This window comes from Ptychodera flava, chromosome 8 (genome assembly GCF_041260155.1).
Source record: "Ptychodera flava strain L36383 chromosome 8, AS_Pfla_20210202, whole genome shotgun sequence".
Lineage (NCBI taxonomy): Eukaryota > Metazoa > Hemichordata > Enteropneusta > Ptychoderidae > Ptychodera > Ptychodera flava.
In genome coordinates, this window is record NC_091935.1 from 32,300,982 (window position 1) to 32,321,321 (window position 20,340).

Here is a 20,340-nt window from a genome sequence, read left to right on the forward strand (position 1 = left end):
AGTAGGCCTACACAAATATTGTATTCACTGAACAGTGACGTGCTGCACTGTATGTGAGCTCACTGCAACTGTCACGCATGTTGTAAAAAGTTTGCAAAATCCGGAGATCTAGGGGGAAAGTTTCTTAACTTGGCCCACAAGTGCTCCTTATATTTTGTGATTGATTATGATCTTTGCACAAGCTACAATTTACGTTTAAGCTGGAAGGCTACGATGTTTACGATACGGTGAGTTGTTAATATTCATATTCACGGGCATGTAAAAAACGATTTACGTGTATTTGCGGTCATTCACGTGGTTCAGCTCGACCAATTAAAATGCGGCGGACAGGGCACGGTAATATAATAATTTGTCTTAACGCACCTAAATATCTGTAACTACGAAACACCAACAAGGAAGTGTTTGCTGATGATATTGTGTCTCATCATGCTACGTGCACATACTTTGACAGAAGGGCGAAAAAGATGACATCGTTAACACCACTTTCTTGTCGATGAAGTTAAGTTTCATACCCCTTGATACAAGGCCTTCCCTTTCCGTAGAATGACAACGTAACTCCTGTAGTTTTACCCTGAATAGGTGGATACAGAATGTACATCCCTAGCATACGCCAATCGGCGAGTACTCAAGATTTAGGTCTCCATAATCATGCAACTTTCGCAATCACACCACTCGTTACTCACTCCAAATCAGACAAAGGTTGACTTGGTTACGGTGATAACAAAAAATGGGTGTGAAATATGAAAATACACAGGTATAATTGTCTAACCTCCATTTATCAAAGAATAATTTCTATTGTAGCAGTAACATAAAACAGCACATTTAAATTATGAATTTTATTACCATGCCATGTCCATCCCATTTTAATTGGTCGAGCTAAACCACGTAACTGACGACAAATACTCAATGGTTTGTTTACATCCCGTAAATATAAATTATGCTCTTAACATCGTAAATTTACAGCTAAAATGTATATTGTTATTCGGGAAAAAACATAATCAATCACAAAACAAAATAAAGTACTTGTGGGCCAAGTTTAGACACTTTTTTCAAAACAATTCTCCGAATTTGCACACTTTTTAAAGCAGGCGTGACAATGCGTCGCGTATTGTACAAGTTCTCGGCCGAGTTGTCTTTCGCTTTGGGAATTTTCGTATTTTTTGGCGGTTTTCTCGGCTTTGTTGATAATATAATGGAAACAACAGACTCCGCCCTGTTTATTATTGTTTATTTATGGGCGCGGGCGAGACGAAAGCCAAGATTAACGGGCTCGGCAAGCCCCTCCCGTTAATTTCTGGCCTGTCTCTCGCCCTTGTCCATAAATAGACGAATGGTCATTGCGTCGCTCATTATTTCTATTTTATCACATCGCCATCTAGTGGTCAAGGTAAATATTTCACCTATTTACAGCTTTATCGTCATTTTACATATCACTCATTTTTCGTTACCGTAAGTCTGCTTCGTGATAAAACACTAGAAAAATATCTCCATGAATCCTCAAAACTGTTACATGCCAGACTGAAAAAAACCTGTCTGTTATCCTTTCAAATTGTGTTAAATGAACAGTATGTCGATGGCCCTGTGGAAGAGGTGCGTATATCCTAACAGTGGATACGCCCTTCTTGCATCGTGCTATCGATATGATACTTAGCCAAGTAACCATATTATCCTTTATGTTATCATTGATGGAAAAACACTGAATGTTTGTGTTGGCATATGGAAAAGTATTTGTGATATCAAAATGTGGCACAAAATTGCTATACACATATACTACACTTCTCACAAACAATGGATGCTTGATGAAGCATCGAACTCCCCAGCCTTAAAAATAAATGATAGGCCTGCACTGCACTTGTCGTGTGGTTTTAGAGAAAAAGTTTCAATAACAACGACGTGTTAAATGAGACAGATTCAATAATGTATTTACACAAGATTTCTATTCCTAAAAACTGTGAGATTACTCACCAATGGGATAAAAACATGTATCATCATAGCAACATCCATCTGCTAGACATTCGTCTCTCGATTTTGGACCACAGTCAATGCGGTTGGCGCTAGGGATAGAACATTCCACTGCAAAATATATTGAATAAAAAAACAAACAATGTGATCAGCCTACTGCCAGGAAATACGGCTAGTTTTCAGTCGGATTCGAACCCACAACATACGGCATCAGTCGCCTAGCTGAAAGGCCATAGACAGAACCGCTCGGCTAAATCTCCACTCCAGATCAGATTTGTGTCTTTACATTTGTGTGACATACAATGAGATTTGTTGATAACTATGTGAAAATATAAAATTCAGTTTCTTTATTTCGATAATTAAAGTATCTTCAGTAGTCACTTACCATTAAGAAAACATTGACCTGTAGATGACCTTTCCCAGCAACATCCTCGTTCTAAACAGTCATCAGTATTGTTAACATTTCCACAGTTAACCCTATCACTTTGTTCTATTGAACAGTGTACTGTAAATACAAACATGGGAAATACCTAAATATATCCGGTGTCTTAAATTAATACTTTGTGGATGAATGCCATGCCAATTGTAATTTTCCAATCAATAGATATTCAAACAACATCCAAGAACATTGCAACTCCTCATACGTTAATATGGATTTTTGAATATTTGAAGTATACTAGATTGAAATGCAATCGAAATATGTTCTTTATATATTATGACAGTATGTATAGTTTTAAATTTGCATGCCAATTGGTCTTCATCAATACGCATGAGCATTTTTGCGACAAAGGTATTCGAGTATGCAAATTTGTGGTATACATCTAAGAGTGATTTATTCGGTTAAAATCTGGTAAATTTTAATGATGATTTTGTGAAGAGTTTGCAAGGTAAAGAGCAACGATGCGCATTTCCGTTGACTGCCCATTGCAAAATATTAGCAAAATGAAAACATATATCTACTAAACTCAAACCAAGCATTTAACAAACTTCGTGTTTGAATATTGCTGAGAATAAGGTCATTACTTGCAGATTCTACTAATGCAACAAATATAGAAATCTGTTTTAATCATTACCCTTACAATTACTTGAATACTAATATCGAGTTGTATATCAGTACATGTATTTTGCATGTACGTCAGAAGCCTACTATTTAGTTTGTCATGGAGAGCTACGTCAAAAGAAATGTAATGTTCTGCAGTTCTAACAAAAATTCATACAAATCCACGTACAATTGCTGTTAAGGGGACTTAATCTGCTCTGTTACCGATGTTTTACTGAACGACCGAGTAAGAAAGCTTTTCCGAGCGTCATGTTTAAACTATGTCACTCGACAGATATCGTCATGTTTGCATGTCTTATCGCTATGTTGGCAAAGAGATTGGAGAGTCAAATAACTACTTGTTATTCGCCAGTTTTTCTCGTCGTCGTTCGTCTGATTATCATATTAGGGTACAGCTTTGTGTAATCACATGTCTTCTGTGGCGGTAAACTTAGAGGATTCTGAGAATCAATTTCTTGTCACAGCCTTCAATGTAAGTGACAGTCAATAAACGATACACTCCAGCAATATATACATTATTTTGTTGGAATATATCAATATCGCGAACCCGTGGACCTGTTACTTTATTAATCACAAAGCTAGCGTAAGTCTTGTCACGAAGGGTTGCATAGTTGTTTCATAGACCCTCCAAAAGGAGGGTCTATGGTTGTTTGCAATAGTGCTTGCAAGGCATGTTACGTTTTGTCTTTGCATTAGGACAAAATTCTCAGTTAGAGAACTACCTGAGCAGGATCTAATCATATGATGATCAATCGTTAATATGGTGCGGCAGTAACACCGGGCTCGCAATTTATTCAAGACTTATAAAACCGTAATCGTTAATTACGCATGCAAATGTGACGAAAACTGACCAATATCATGTTTGAAAACACGACGAATAAACTTTCGTGGTGTTTCTTTCGACGAAATATCTTCACGTAATAGAACTATTGAAACCGTTGACTCTATCATTTGTCTCTCAGACTACCAAAAAAAAAAAGAAATTCGACATCAAAATATAAACAAATGGGTGATAAGCTTATAGTTATTCCAAAATCTGCTTTACGTCATACAGGTTGTCAAAAAGGCGATTTACATATAATGTCAACACACCTATAGTGTAATAGTCTGGCTTATACTCACCAGGAAATGTACACCATGGACGACCACCTGTTGCTTCTTCAAAGCAGCAATCGAGACTATTACACATCGATTCTCCACCACCAAGTTTCGGGTTACAGTCAATTCGATCAGGCTCATGTGCAACACATTGTCGATCTGGATAAAGTGCAGGAATGATTCAGCTGTTTTACCATAAAATTTAGACAAAGTTTTCTCCGATAAGGCAAGGATTCGTTTTGCATTGAAGTCCAGTTGTAGAGTTAAAATATGTTCATACAGAGTAAACAAAGTAAAATATCCTTATCCGTGACACAGGGCAGATTCTTTTGAAAATGGGAACAAATAAGTATCTTGTTGGACCGTATTGTATCCCCGACAAAACTAGACAGAACGTGTGATTGCTTCGAAAATTAGCAGAAAATAGTCAGAACAAATTACTGTATGAGAGACAATGCTCTTATCTAGTGACAATGCTCTATCTCAAAAGAGACAGACGGTGCATTACTACGCTCTTTCATGCTAATGCGATCTATATTTCAACAAGTGTACTACATGCACGTAAAATATCTGCCTGTGGAAATATTTTGTTCAATGCACTTAATTATTCCGTAACTCCGAAAAACCTACAAGGAAGTGTCGCAGAGGATATTGTATCTCCTCATCATAAGTGCACATACGTTTACAGAAGGGCGACAAAGATGACTTCGTTAACACCACTTTCTTGTCGATGAAGTTTAGTTTCTTACCCCCTGACACATAGGACCTTCCTCTACCGCAGAATGACATCGTCACTCTTGCAGTTGTAGTGTGTATTGGTGGATACAGTACCTACATCTCGAGTATACGCCGATCGGCGAGTACTCAAGATTCACGTCTTTATGATCACGCAACTTTCGAAATAACACCACTACTCGTTACTTACCCACTCAAAGTCATTCAAAATGTAAGGACGAAAAACCTGTAGTTTTGATACACTTAAAGTCATAACACCATATATAGAACCATAGAAAAAGGTTGACTTGGTGATAATAAGAAAAGGGCGTAAAATATGTGAATACACAAGTTGTAATTGACTAACTCCTGCTCTTCAAGGAACAATATTGCTATAGTCCGTTGACTGCGCTTCCAACCAATCTCTGCCAGGCAAATTTAAATATTCCAAACTGGTTCTTTTTCAATCCTGCATGTGCCCAGCTGGCTCAATACACGTTTGATTCAGATTTTGATTGGTTCAGATTTTGATAAGAGCTATCTAGCTAGAGACTGCACTTTCCGTAAACTAGTAAAAAAATTAATAATCTGCCACAACTTTGACAATCGCGTCTGCAAAGCTGACTGCCCCTTTCGGGCTGTCATTTTGAATTGTTGATTCACATCCATGTAAGCTAGAGCAAGGTCAATGTTTTGCATGTGTTAGCGGATTCGAGGATCGATATTGAAACAGGTTTTTTTGTAATATTTTTGAGGGATTTCGAGGTATTATGCATTTTGGAAAACGCGCGACACCCAAAAAGTGGCCGTGATAATCGTAAATGTGGCAGAGATTCAATGAGGCCATTGGTGAGACTCCCCAGTTAGGTTATTATTTTCCACGTCGTGCTACAATCTCTGAGAGTTGCCGTGAGTATTTCGGTCTGACTCATAAATCATGTGCCTAATCGGGGTAATACTTGTCCCGCTAGATAAACTTGGTCATATGTATCAAAACTGAAAGGGTCCTTAGATTCTTTAAAGTGCTGGAATCACCGAATAAACCATCCGAACGGAATGAGATATTCGAAAATAGGTGAGCAGTTTCTGCCATAAACAACAATCAACATGAACACCAATCAACATTTCACGGTCTTAATCAAACATACAGGAACATATTAACGTCTGATTATTCAAAATATAATCATAAAGTTCACAGTGGCAGTTTCAGTGTGAGAGGACAAAAGGATTAGATACAGTGCAAACTCAGTGTTAACCCTATATGCAAATTTGTCTGGTTATGGAATTTGGTTGCCATTTCGCTATGTTTATTATATTATGGAGAACTTAACGTCAGCTCTTATCAAAGTAATGCTAATAGAAAGATTATTTCCACGGATGCATAGAAATGTTGTTCAACAGATTTCCGTCAGAATATTGGATTGGAGTTCGTAACTTTTTTGAGTTAGACGCTCCGAGCATTTTGAAAGAATGCTATTCGCTCACTAAAGAGGTTAAGACTGCACTAGTAGCAAGAAACGTAATAAGACTGTTAGATTTACGCGTTGCGTACGTGCACATGTAGCTGTTTGAAAAGATTCGGTTTGAATGGTAGTATGCGCCTTCGAAGTGTAACACTTAAACTTTAGCTTAAACATTTCTCAATGGAGCTTTCAACATTCCATTACTAAATCAAAAACAAACATCAGAGGTTAACCTAAAAAATTTGGGAAGTAGAGAAGCAGATCTAGATTACCTAATATTACGATATTTGAAATTATAAAATTTGCGCCATCTCTTTGTTGCCTATATGAGGAAAATGCTACTTTTGATTTTCTTTCCGCATTGATGATTGATGAACGAAAGAAACTCTCTAGTGCTGACGTTGATGTCAAGTGACCTGCAAATTACAAGCTTTTAAAGGATTCAAGTATTAGGACAATCAGCTTTTTCTAACAATCAAGGCATTGATTCAAGTATAAGTAATATTTCTGGCATTGAAATAGATTAGGAACAAAAAAGAAACACAAACAAAAAATAAAAACATCAAAATTAATTGTCCTCTATGTCGTAAAAGAACACAGGTCGATATTTTGGGTATGTATGAAAACAAGTTTGATCAAGTACTTTAAAATGAATTATCAAACTTCTATAAATACACTGATTTAGCTGGTTTTGTAGTGGAAAAAAAATTATTCATAGTTTCCCCATAAAATACCATGTATTGTGGATCTACATGTCGGTGAAATTCCAAAATCAAATTTCTTGCACACATATCCACCTATAACCACCTTAGTCTAATCACGTACATCAATATATATAATCAAAAGTACATAAATACACAGATTTAGCCAGTTTTGTAAAGGGAAATATTATTCATAGTTTTCTCATAGACTACCATGTACAGTGAATCTACATTTGGTGAAATCAAAAATCGAATTTCTTGCCGTCCCATCCATTGTTCATTCAGTTAACTCGTTTCAAGAAGATAAGCCTCAGAGTTGCCAAGGCAAGATGTTCATGTGACAGATAATTATACTTTTATTTAGATTTACAGTTATGACTTCAGAGAATGAAATCATACAGTGAATCATTTTTATTTTTATTTCCATGATCCCAGAATATTTTGAACACTGAAACTGCTTTTTGACAGGACGGATACTTATGAAAATATAGTGAGCTCTCTCTGTGCTGTTTACAAAATACACGACACCCCCCTCCCCCTTTGAAGTTTTCAAATTTAAGGTGACCCCTGGATTTTGCCGGCTCACCCGCGGCCATAATAACTGAGCGCTCGCTTAGTCACATGCCTGAAAATCAACAGGACACCATTTTGTGAACCAAGGGCAGGATGCAGTCAACAGGCTAGACAGTATACAGGTTGTGATCTCGCAGCGGTGCTGTGGCGTCTATCGATTGCGCTCCGGTCAGGAGTCGTCGCCATAGAACCTGTCTTATGCCCCTACTCTGGTATTAGACCACCGCGATACCCTGGAAATCAATCTATGCATGTTTCATAGTCTGATCAGTTTTTCTTTTACCATGGACTTTGGATAGGCAATCATTGCCAATGTGCCATTGAAGGAACTTTGCTTCACATGCACTGTTTTTACCAACTTTAGGTTGCCGTTTTAAGTTAATTGCTTTGATGTTTTTTGCTTGCGTTTTTCCGCTTACTAATACTCCGTGCACGTAATAGTGCATGTTACGTTCTCCACCTAGTCGACTTCCGTCGCATTCTATGTTTGGATAGAGGGTCAAGCAACAGCTACCGCCTTTCAATTAGTATATCAGAAGTTTTCTTGTGCCTCGCCTTTCAACCGATGTCAACTGCTGTTTGCAGAAGCTTTGCTTTTTCATGAACTAACTTTTCTGGTTACCGTTGACTTTGGACTCGCAACCATTGCAAATGTGCCTTTTGAAGAGACTTTACTTCACATGTTCTGTTATCACTGACTTTTCAGTTCATTTCTTTTGTCTACTTGCTTGCATTTCCACGTATACCCCATGCATGTATCACTTTCTGCTCCACTCTCTGCCTGTTGGCTGCCCAGGGTGGCCCCAGGACCCTACTCCCCCTGGCATGAATCATATTCACTTATGATCCCCCAGGCTCCTGTTACCAGTAATTTTCATTTCACCTTTACCACCTGGACTCGTAGAGTTAACCCCTAGGACTTTTCCCAAGGCATGCTTCACGCTTGCTTATTATCCCTTGGGATTGAGTTACTTGTCATTTACCACCTGGGCTCACTCACTTCACCTGTCCTCCAGGACCAAACTCCCCCAGGCATGAACCATTCTTTCTTATGATCCACTTGGCTCAATTTACCTGTCGGGTTCACTTCATTCTTTAACTCCTAGGCTTGTACGGTTCACCTGTCCCTCAGTCCCTCGGTCTTTGCGTATACTGACACTTTCATGTCACTGTGGACTCTGGACTTATATCTTATGACAACTACTTTTTAGGGACCTGGCTTGTCATGAATGGTTTACAGTGACTTTGGACTTAGCCTGTTTCCGTGCGTTACTTTCAGTTGTTTTGCTGCCACTGGTACGTGGTTTAGTGTTTTGCATATTTTTTCGCCTTTCAAACTCGGTCTACATATGTTTCTTAACACAACTCGTCTGTAAGCTATGGTATTTAGTATGCAGGTTTCTAGGGGTTATTAAAACAAAGAAATGAAAAAAGTTGTTCTTTTTTGTTTTTGGCTGTTTACAATTTACAGAAGTATTAACTCGTACATAAATCATTTTCTACCATGATCCTGGGCTCAAATTACCTGCCCCCGTCACTTCACTTTTCCAACCTGGGTTGGTACAGTCACCTGTTCCCAGGACCACACTCCACCATGCACGAATCATTCTTGCTTATGATCCCCTGGGTTCGAGTTTCTTTATCCTTTTCTCGTTACTTGATGTCTCTGCCCGGGCTCTTACAGTCGATCTTTCCCTTACGTATTTACTGCCCGGGCTCTTATCACAACACCTTCCAAATACTCTTAAACATTCCCATGATATATTACCCTCTGCTATATAACTATTTCCTCAATTTTTCAGGACGACATTACTGTTTGTTTACGTCCGACTCGAGGGATTTATGTGAGTTGAATTTTAAGGAATGTTGCGTGGTCGTCACAAACATTTTTGCTGCATTTACCAACTAAACTAAATTGTGTGATCTGATAATACAAATTACAGGGGCATTACTCGCAATGAGCAAAGCACAGTGATCTCAAAGAAAGTAGACACCTGTATGCATGTTGTATAGTTTTCCATCTATCACTTCTATCTTATGACAACTACTTTTTAGGGACCTGGCTTGTCATGAATGGGTTACAGTGACTTTGGACTTAGCCTGTTTCCATGCGTTACTTTCAGTTGTTTTGCTGCCACTGGTACGTGGTTTAGTGTTTTGCATATTTTTTCGCCTTTCAAACTCGGTCTACATATGTTTCTTAACACAACTCGTCTGTAAGCTATGGTATTTAGTATGCAGGTTTCTAGGGGTTATTAAAACAAAGAAATGAAAAAAGTTGTTCTTTTTTGTTTTTGGCTGTTTACAATTTACAGAAGTATTAACTCGTACATAAATCATTTTCTACCATGATCCTGGGCTCAAATTACCTGCCCCCGTCACTTCACTTTTCCAACCTGGGTTGGTACAGTCACCTGTTGCCCAGGACCCCACTCCACCATGCACGAATCATTCTTGCTTATGATCCCCTGGGTTCGAGTTTCTTTATCCTTTTCTCGTTACTTGATTTCTCTGCCCGGGCTCTTACAGTCGATCTTTCTCTTACGTATTTACTGCCCGGGCTCTTATCACAACACCTTCCAAATACTCTTAAACATTCCCATGATATATTACCCTCTGCTATATAACTATTTCCTCAATTTTTCAGGACGACATTACTGTTTGTTTACGTCCGACTCGAGGGATTTATGTGAGTTGAATTTTAAGGAATGTTGCGTGGTCGTCACAAACATTTTTGCTGCATTTACCAACTAAATTGTGTGATCTGATAATACAAATTACAGGGGCATTACTCGCAATGAGCAAAGCACAGTGATCTCAAAGAAAGTAGACACCTGTATGCATGTTGTATAGTTTTCCACAAAACTCTCCTTCCCCAGTTTCTACTTAATTAAGAATGTGAAGAGAACAATCACAGGGATTCACGTACCTCCAGTGGTCACGATGATTAAATTTCCGAGCACCACTAATATGGTAGAAACCTCGGCTTTAGAAATCGCCATAGCTATAGCAGTGTAAACTAGCTACGAACGCGCTACACGCACTTGTAATGTCCAGATTCCAATTGTGTGACTAGATATAACGTGATAAGGGAGGACAAACATTGGTATTCCGATGTGCGTGCAAGGCAGCTTCGTCATCGACAGATAACAGGAACTTCTGCCCCTGATCCTGCCAACTTCCCCGGGCAAGGTTCGCAAGGTGTGTTATCTATGACATTAATATCACACTAGGAGTGAGCCAATAACCTCGAGCAGCTATGCAATTTCAATAAATGACACTTCACTGTTACTAATAAATAGTTTTGGATAAATATGTTTTTAAGATAACCTCTTCGTCACAGGTGTGTAACGACAGCCTTACAGCTACGCGTGTTACACAGCCTGCGGAGACCTATCGACTTCTCTGCGCCCTTCAGCATACTTTGTGCCACGACAGTGAACTTTGACACAGACGACTGCCAGCGTGCAGCCCATACACGGCTGATGCTATCGAACGGTGTGACATGTAAATATAGCGATATGGTAGACAAAAATAAACAGATAGTAATGAAGTCGAGTCAAGCCTTTGTAGTAATTAACGTTCGCAGCGATTCTAGCCAGTTATATTTTATTTTATAAACATTTTTTAAGCAAACTGTTTAGTAAAAAAGGGCAGATAAAGGACACATTAAATCAGTTATCTGACATGACGTGTCACCATCTTCTCATGGTTTGCTGGGGTTCACCGGTAAATGATCTTAATGGCATATGATATTTGTGGAGGATACGCGATTGAAAATGATCATCATGATTGGAAATGATCAACATCAGTATGTGACTACATATAATGGCAGTTCGCAAGCATTTTGCTAATAGGAGGAATGAACTTCCTTATCGTAGGAGTCGCAGAATGTTCCTCTTTTAGGCCTAATTATAATATTTTATTTTTTCTCGTGTTACGGTGTCGAAAGGACCGTCATATATCATGGGTATGTTGATACCCTATGGCGTGACCTAGCCCTACTTGACAAAGTACGGACTGTGTTCAAAGCGGAAGGGCTACGAGTAGTCTGTTTCACCAAACAAATGCTTGTGTGTTAGCAGGTCGGTCCAAGTATCTTGCTAATAGGAGAAATGAAATTCCTTATCGTGGGAATCGCAGAATGTTCCTCTTTTAGGCCGAATTATAATATTAAATTTTTTCTCGTGTTACGGTGTTGAAAGGACCGTAATATATCATGGATATGTCGATACCCTATGGCGTGACCTAGCCCTACTTGACAAAGTACGGACTGTGTTCAAAGTGGAAGGGCTACGTGTAGTCTATTCAACCAAACAAATGCTTGTGTGTTAGCAGAACGGTCCAAGTATCAAATAAAGTTCAGAGCTTATATTACAATATAAGATTATAAGTTCTATGAATATGAAGTGTCGGACCTATATTGATATACACTCGTGGCCACTTAACTGTTGATTAAACTCACTTGAGTAAGTCAGAAATTATGTTTGGACGAAGGAAAAACCAGCCCTACCTGTGGTCGTAAATGAAAGTTTACGGTTGACACCATGTGTGCACAAGATTGCGATAACATTACCATGCACTAGTGCATGTACAAGTCTTGTTCAGACAACTTATTTGTTCTATCTACATGATAAATAAAGGGAAAAGTGGTGTCACTGTAACCTACAGACTATTCTCTGTAGATCAAATATGGATTTCGAGGTATATATTTTTTCTCCTTATCAAAGAGTCTTTTAAGGTTTATAAAAATCAATGCAGCTGATTTCAGTCACCACGACACACTGTCAGCTGTGTGTGGAACACACTTTTTTTGGCGCTAATAGCAGTGATCTCATAAAAACGTTTTGCTTCAAAAACTGAATATCGAGGAGAGGCTTTAATGAATGAAAGACGTATCTTGTGTCTTAATTTTTAACACAGGGTGCCAATCGTTAGCTCCCATATACAACCCTTTTACAGGATCTATTTTGTCATATACAAACATAATTTCTGACAGCATTAAGTAGGTTAAATTAACAGTAAAGTGGCGACAAAAGTCAATGTCCTTTGGCTTCAAAAATTGATGTGATTGTCTGATTTTGTGTTTGTATATATCGTTTCTGAACGTTACAAGAACGAAGAGTCAAATATATTGCACACTTAACCAATTAATTACGTTAGATTGATAGACTCACGTAATCACATATATTGCTTTTCGTAAAAATCTAACGGAAATTCACATTTGAAACCATGGCAACCAATCAAACTACACAGTGTGTCCTTTATTTAGAAATAGTGTGAACAGCACGATGTGATTTAAATGTAGCATCAGTTCAGTCACACTCTCACTCCGACACACAATAATAGGCATTTGTTACTCAAATCTGCTCCGATGATATATGTTGTGTTTGTAATACTTTAGAAGCATGTTTTTTAAAATTTGAATGGCAGAAAACACTTCGAACATTCAACATTTGGGAATTCATTAATTTCAATCGAAATATAATTCAAATTAATTCATTTGAATCTTTGGTTTCCGAAAATATTTTAAATATCCAAATGGACAACTGTTAAAAGGACGACTCGTTCCAGCATTCAGGCCTACTGTTGCTGTCTAAGGAAAATATGAAATTTCCGCCGGCGATCATAGCTATAGCACCCGCGAAAAGAGACACTGCTGCAGATTTGGAACATCAAGGTTGAGAAATGACGGATGATAACGGTGTGCAGTTGTGTTGAACATGGCTAGCAGATGCAGTCGGGACGCATGAACTCCTATTGCAGTTTTCGCTGATGGCAACTTGGCCGGTCATGTCAATTGCAGATGACAACGTTTCCGCCATTTGCTTCTTTTGCTGGATCGATGTATCCCTAACATAAGAACTGATTCTGCCTTCGTTTCGATGACGGCTAACCCTCATGATATGTCTATTGTTAAAGCCCACGTCACTCAGAAGTGTGATCGATGTCGCCCCGAATACTATGATTGGTATAGCGTTGACTCAATGCTGCTGCTGTAGATATGTTTATTGCCATCATCTTTGACAAGTTGTTCTTGACGATGAGTTTGTCGAACCATACAGCATCCTCGGTGTTGAAGTTGTCACGAGGTCTTTGGAATAAAGCATCACAACTACGATTCACCTTTGGAAGGTACAGTTCGAAGGCAGGAACAGGACACTGAGGTGAATTGGGATTGGCATACATCACATCGCCTGATACACCATCGTCGTTGGACTGGTGATTTTTTTGTGACTTCACTATCAACTTGGATTACATACTTATTGCCGCAATCGTCCGTCTTTAGGGATCCTTTCAGTAATTACAGGGGGGGTGGGCCTAGGGAATTGGTTGAGGGTCACTTTTTCGAAAATTGTCCAAGGGGAGGGTAACTTTTTAAAACCTATCTTGGGGAGGGTCACTTTTAGTAGAAGATGATTTTACGGCCAAACCTTTGAATGTCCGTTTTATATTTCCCTGAACATGAAATCGCCTACGAAATACGTCAATTCTTTTAAATACATTCACATTATAGACAAGCTTCACAAGCAAAGAAGATGCAGTGGTATCCTACATTATACACCTCGAACAGTTAACAGGAAAGAGAAAAAATATATGGGAAAGACTCCCATGTATTATCATTTGATGTTTTGGGTGAAGCCTTATATCAGCCTCATCTTGCCTCCTTATAGTTGTGCCAAATATGGTGACCCTCTCGCAAATGCACGATCCTTCAAAAATGCTTGCATGATAAATTGCAACCCCCTCCCAAAATGCCAGTCCTCCCCTGTAATTTCTGTCCGTAACTTACATAACAATTAAACGTATTGCCATGTAAATCAGTGATTTTGTTTCTCAGGCTGAGTTTTCCTGGGGAGAATACTTCAGTGATTGGGGAGGGTCACGTTTTATAATGCCGGACAAGGGGGAGAGTCACATTTTAGACACAAGGATGGGGAAGGAGGGTCGCATTTTATAGTACAGGTGCGCACAGAATTCCCCGGCCCACCCCCTGTAATTACTGAAGGCTCCCGTATCTCAAATTTTTCTGCATGGAGATCACGCTGTCCCTCCCTTCCACGACGACAAAAATACAACATTATGTTGAACCATACCTTGTGCAGCAGTAGTCTTGCGTCCGAATTCGAGCGACCTAAGTATGTGGCTATCTTAGCAAGATCACCGGGGAGTATAGTTGGTTTTTGAACAGCGTTTCCTTTGCCCTGGCTCTTGGGTTACTTCCAAACAGCACCAAATATCTGTCGGCTGTTAGAAAAATCTTCGCCATCAACTATATAAAAGTTTCGGCGCATTGGCGGCTGACGAAAAAATCTCTGCCCTATTGCAAAGATTGTAGGAACGTTTTGGTATAGAGTTTGCCCTTCTGAGTCTTTACTTCCTCGTAAAATGTACACCTAGTGTCGTGGGTTGCTGCTGTGAACGTCTTGATCTCCCTGAGACTGTAAGTTTACTTCGAATTCAGGTAATTTCGGAAAACCGATTTTGCACCGTTTGTCGCAATTCTTGTGTGCTCACTGTCCATCTGAAGCACAATGTCGACCAGCTGAGCTGGTGTCAATCCAGGGTGTCGCTTTGTATATCAGCGCACGCGATGTACCAAGCGGGCTATATCAGTGCACGCGACAGGGCTTTATCACCAAAACTATGTGTTATCACTTTTTCTCCTGTGTCACGTGAGTGAGACTCAGCCAATCACAGCACCTTGATGATACGTGAGGTGTAATAATGCTTGATAAAACGCTTGTTTAACGATAAGAAATCCCTTTCTGAAGATCTGTTTTTAGAAATATTGCACGGCCTGTTAAATCAAAACTAGAAATGAGATGCTGTCATGACATCACTGATAGCTATGTAGAATGTCCGTTATGTGGAGAATGATCAAATCTAATTGGCTAATGCCAAATCCTGAACGAGAATACGCCTCATTGGAGCAAAATTCCTGGATTGAAAAAGAATAAAAACGACGTCCTTCCCGTGAGCGACTGAACAGAAACAACGCAATTTTACTTATAATCGTAACTCTGTACGCCACCAGCGGCGACAGCTTAAATCGTACGTCTTTAATATTCACCAGTAGCTGCGTATTGTTGCCCATGATTTTACACGAGTGGTGTATAACTACATTGCGGTTTTCAGAGATCTGAGCAGTTTAAAGACGCTAGTCACTTTACATCCACCTTTTTTATATTGAGAAATTTTGTATTGATATTGCGAAATCAGTCGTGGAATTATGATACATATACATTTACAGCCTGCATATGGACATACACAGCCTGAATCATAATTTTCAAGTAGCATCAGGGGTCATTTTCAGTCAGGAAACATCATCGTCATTATAGGAAACACAATAGACACTTATTTGACCATATTGTAACGTGGCGTAGTCGAGTGGTCGTTTGGCCAAAATCGTTCCATTACGTATATTGTTCATTTGCGATTGCTCATGTACAGGGTCGGTAATAACGCACACACAGGCGAGTGGTACGTCATGATTGGGTTAATTTATGTAATCGAAGGAAAAAACCAGATAACAAATCATTATGTGACAAAAAGTAAGACTAGCGCTGGAAGTGTTGACAATCGACAAAAATATTACTTCCATGAGGTTACACACTTTATCCTTATTAATATTATAAAAAGGATGTAGATATAGCGTCAACCTTGTAGCTGTTCTACGCATTCTATTACTGTATTGTAGTATTAAATGGAAGAAAAATATCTGGTCTTTAATAAGCGAATTTTTTGATTATCAAAGAGCACACAACGCGACGTTTTGATGTATTGATATATATTGATATCCTTTGTAGAGGCATGTAAAATTGCACACATGAATTACATATTTTTCGCTTTCGTAACTATAAACGTAACAAGTCATAAATTCGCCACTCTTGAATTCCCAACATTTTAAGAAAATTGCGGCAAAAGGTTCTACGACAATACGAGCTCACTTCGTGTAAATAAGTAAATACATTCTAACGGCTGTTCTAGAATAAAATAAAAAATCCCATTTCGAAATAAAATACATTACAATAGTCAAAAATAAGTCGCAAATTTGTAGTACATGTTCTTTAATTCTCCCAGGGTCATATGCTGAGTATCCAAAAATCACATATGACTAGCATAGCTTATGAACATACCCGGAAATCAGATAGTTAAAATTGAAAACGGGAAGTGGTTACTCGTACGCTGTCTAACATTCAAAATTTGAGTGAGCTGAAAACGAATCCAGGTAGCTGAGAACAGCATCATAGCAGTACTGGTATTGTGTCTGGAAGTGCAGAAGATGTCGAAAGGTTATAATCAAGGGAACATAATTACATGGCGATAGACAATAGAGAAGTATAAGGGATACAGTAACCGTATATCTAGAAGAATAGACGTATGTACATGCTATTTCACGTTTTATCCTTTAATTTTCCGATAGGTATTTACACTCAGACATAAATAAAAATAAAGGTAATCAGCGGAATCTATGGCTGGACCATTTAGCTGCTAGACAAAGACAGTAATATTCGAGCTGGGTTGTTGGGGGGCATTAGAGGACAATCATTTGATTCATGGTGACCTGGTCAATAGGTCAATTCGTGTCCTGACTTTAAGGGTTTACAAACACGACAGCGTTTATGCTGACACTCCCTTATCGATGAAAATTTCTCATACAGTAGAGATTATTTTTAAAAAGCTTTTGTTCTTGTTTGGCATTCTTGATGTTGTAATTCTTACTTCAGTGTATGTAAATTTTTATACTACTCTTTAAACATTATTTTTTTAGATTTTGGGTTCAACACTTCATGATTAAGCAGCTGACAGAATGAGATTAGTGCAAAAAATAAATGACAGGTTTCCCTTGTTCATGGTCAATATTTAAAAGTTCAGTGTCAAGTTTTGGCATACAAGCAACAGCAAATATTGCAGAATAGTGAGAAAACACTGGCTTTTGGTTTTTACGCGAACAAACATACTTAACACAAATGTGGATTAAACTGAAAAACAAACATACCAAAGTTTCCACCATGCCTGGTCGATTGTTTCTCAACGTTTTCACCGCTTGAAACACGTCGACCATCTGTTCAACTTTGATTTTCTCACAAACTGCGTAAATGGCGCAGAATACACCACTTCTCCCGATACCATTTCTAGAATTGTAACAGATTTATACGTGTTTTTGGAGGTGTGGAATTTTATTAAGAAAGCAACTCAGGGATAATGTTGGAAAAACATAAAATAAATCGCCTAAGTCTTCTTGAATTTCTTATGTCATGCTATTTGACTATTTTTGACTATTTTAAACATTCAAAAAAATTGTGCAGACAGAAAATCGAGAATTTGATTTCCTGACAAATACCGAATAAAAAAATTGAAAAAAGTTGGGCAATTTTGAATTCTAAACTAGATGTCTACATGAAATTGGGTTTGTTGTCCAAAGTTTGTGCGGAAACTACGTTTTTGACATAGGACGGATTTTTAAACTTTTCTAACGGGAAGAAACAAACGAAACACATCATTTTAAAGGTGCGTAATTCGTAGAGATAGAATATTCAGATAGTTAGAGACTGCTTCAATCAGAGCTAAGGTTTATCATTCATTCGCATGCCAAGCCACTATGTGTACAACTTGCTGACAGAGACATGTTGTTACATGTCGAAATAAGGGAAGATCAACGACATTAAATGGTATCCACAGATAATCAGCGAAACATATTTGACAGGCCCTGTCGGTTTCGGCGATAAGAACTTCCCATAAAAATCGGCCTGAGGCAGTCATCTCCTGTCTGACCCATAGATAATATTATTGTGATATTGCCCGACATTGATGAGAATGTTAATAGTTTGAATTTAGATTGAACGACAGAGAATGACATTGACTTAAAGAAAGTCTACACGTGATGCATCGTAAGACTGATCTCTTCTTATTTTTCGCACCTCTGAAGTAACCGTTTCCGGACTGAGTGAATGTATTGTCAACAACTGGCTATGTTATTAGCAATATATGACATTACGTGGAATCTGGACTTTCGTGCGCTATGTTGATAGATCGTATAATGGGAACTACCTCCTTTCTCTTTGATGTTGCCGACTAACTTTTAGTAAATTTTAGACGCATACCAAAGTCGTGAATAATATGTAGATTCTCACTCGATATAAATTGTGCATTTTAGTAAATTAGGCGGAAACGTTTGGGAGAACCTGCGGAGAACACCTTGAAACGGCATACGACCGTGACCTGACGACTATTGGTAGACTGCCCGAGTCATAGAAGTTATACCGTGTAACTTGTGTGTTGCCGTCTCTTCGACTCCAACGTTCTAACCTAGAGTGTACGTATCAAGATAGCTGCCCGCCACTCAACCAGACTACATGACATAATTGGTGTATAGCGTATAGGGATCGACTCAAGCCCGCGCCTTCTGCTGGACTCGACGTTTTGTTGCTAGCCCAAAATTATAGCCCTGTTCACAGGCAATTGTACTGTAAATTTTGGTAACGCTCCATACAGCATTCGCCAATTATAAGTGGAATTTCTTTTCACTGTTTACAATTACAAAGGCTATTGATCGCTTATCTTTGTGATGGCGGAAACGAAACTTCGTCGGCTTGGCCGAATACTGAGTATACTCCTCATGCCCTAGTTCACTCGCGATAACGCAGATCATATTTACAAAGTCGTGTTTACTTAGTGCAGGTAGGTGCTGCAATGAGCCTTCATGCGGGGAAGGGTTGAATCAGGGTTAGTCAGTTAAATAAGAGGTGTCGAAAAAAACATCGCAGGTTATAAAAGTTACAAAGTGTTTCATAAGTTTCAAAGTTGCCCTGCGAATCGTTCATATCATTGTTCAATATTGATGATCTCATTCAAGCTCACCGTGAGTTATATGTTTCCCATCACACATGTTAGCAAATGCCAACGTATAAGGTAATAAAGATGGCATTAACTTGCAATATTTCCAATATAAGCGATACTAGACCGGTATTTAATGCTGGTTTTATTGATGCCCCGAGGAAACCTCGGACATTTTATAATTAAGCACCAACATAATCTTCCAAATATCAAACAGCATACCTGCAGTGAACAGTCACTTGGGTTGTCTCCGGACTGCTGTCATCGAGTCATCAAGTAGGGTGCGAATCTATCATCTTAGAAGAAAAACAGTTTACTTCTGTAATTAGTGCTCATCAAACAGTTTGAAGGAAATTACAATTATAAAGATACATGGCATTCAGGAAACGACGTCACTGAGACTGGACTAATTTTACATTGCTAACAAGACGTATTCGATTTTTCTTGACATTCTGATGCGTTAAAAATGCATTAAGAATTCTGAATCGCCTTGCGCGTTTTCAAGTTGACGAATGAAAGCAAATACTACAACCATTAAGTTGTATATTCTAAATTCTAATATTCTATATAAACGCTCTGTGGTTGTTTGAATGTTGATGAATAGCGAGCAATCGTATTAGAGACACCTTAACTCGGTTATGGAAGCGAGATTGAATCCAACAATGAATAATTTTAGTGTAAATTTAGATATTTTAATTTCGTGTTCTTTTGTAACTTACTCGGTATAATGACCCTGTCTCTTTTCTTGTGGAAGTTTTCGTCACTGATTTCGCAATCTTCAGCCGATGGCATATGGCACACCTTGGATAAAGACTGTTTCCCAGGAGAAAGGAAAACAGTTAACTGGGTAATTGTAAAACTCATATGCACGGTATATACCTCAAGGAAGCATTGTTATATTTCAGAAGTGGCTATAAACGATATACAC

General features: G+C 38.6%; 2 long non-coding RNA genes across 2 annotated transcripts in view; both read right to left on the reverse strand.

Annotated features, from left to right (window-relative positions):
* Nucleotides 1–20,340, reverse strand: part of LOC139139105 (uncharacterized) — an 82,095-nt gene that overhangs the window by 23,715 nt on the left and 38,040 nt on the right. The window lies entirely within an intron of this gene.
* LOC139137954 (uncharacterized) lies at nucleotides 1,970–4,220 on the reverse strand. Its single transcript, XR_011553511.1, has 3 exons — nucleotides 4,145–4,220; nucleotides 2,348–2,467; nucleotides 1,970–2,073 (listed from the first exon to the last, which is right to left on the reverse strand). It is a non-coding gene; the product is annotated as an uncharacterized lncRNA (long non-coding RNA).